The following is a 1,041-nucleotide window of genomic DNA, read 5'->3' as shown; positions in this document are numbered from 1 at the left end:
CCAGGATGGTCTCGATCTCTTGACCTCGTGATCCACCCGCCTCAGCCTCCCAAAGTGCTGGGATTACAGGCTTGAGCCACCGCGCCCGGCTGTAAAACGAGTTTTAATAGTACTTCTCTCTCATCTTGTGGGTGGTAAGCATAATAAAATGTGAACTCCTTCTAGGATTTTTCCATGGTACTAGAGGAATTAGGATCTAAAAGTCTGAATGTCTAAGCTTTTCTTTATTCATCCTTTCAACAAATATGTATTGCGTATCTACAATGTGCCAGGAACAGAGACACAGCAGTGACAACGACAGGCATAACTCAAAGGGACAGGATAGAAAAGGGATGAAACACATGCCAGTTGTTTACTGTGCACTGTTCCTGGATGCAGCCATGTGGCATTTCTCCTTACATCCCACTGATCGTAGTAGCAAGAGGGCTGGGCTAGTTGCTATTCTAGATGGCTTTGTGTCTGGTTATAAACTGAAGCATTTTGGCTGGGCACGGTGGCTCACGCCTGTAATCCCAGCACTTTGGGAGGCCAAGGTGGGCAGATCACGAGGTTAGGAGTTCAACACCAGCCTGGCCAACATGGTGAAACCTTGTCTCTACTAAAAATATAAAAATTAGCTGGGTGGGTAACAGGCACCTGTAATCCCAGCTACTGAGGAGGCTGAGGCAGGAGAATTGCTTGAACCCAGGAGGCGGAAGTTGTAGTGAGCCGAGATAGTGCCATTTTACTCCAGCCTGGGTGTCAGAGTGAGACTCTGTCTCAAAAATAAATAAATAAATAAATAAATAAAAAAATAGGCCGGGCGCGGTGGCTCACGCCTGTAATCCCAGCACTTTGAGAGGCTGAGGCAGGTGGATCACAAGGTCAAGTGATCGAGACCATCCTGGTCAACATGGTGAAACCCCGTCTCTACTAAAAATACAAAAAATTAGCTGGGCATGGTGGTTGTGTGCCTGTAATCCCAGCTACTCAGGAGGCTGAGGCAGGAGAATTGCCTGAACCCAGGAGGCGGAGGTTGCGGTGAGCCGAGATCGCGCCATT

The sequence above is a fragment of the Cebus imitator genome, unplaced genomic scaffold, assembly GCF_001604975.1.
Source record: "Cebus imitator isolate Cc_AM_T3 unplaced genomic scaffold, Cebus_imitator-1.0 Scaffold18, whole genome shotgun sequence".
Taxonomy (NCBI): Eukaryota; Metazoa; Chordata; class Mammalia; order Primates; family Cebidae; genus Cebus; species Cebus imitator.
The sequence above is the reverse complement of the archived record's forward strand: the minus strand, read 5'-3'. Positions refer to the sequence as shown.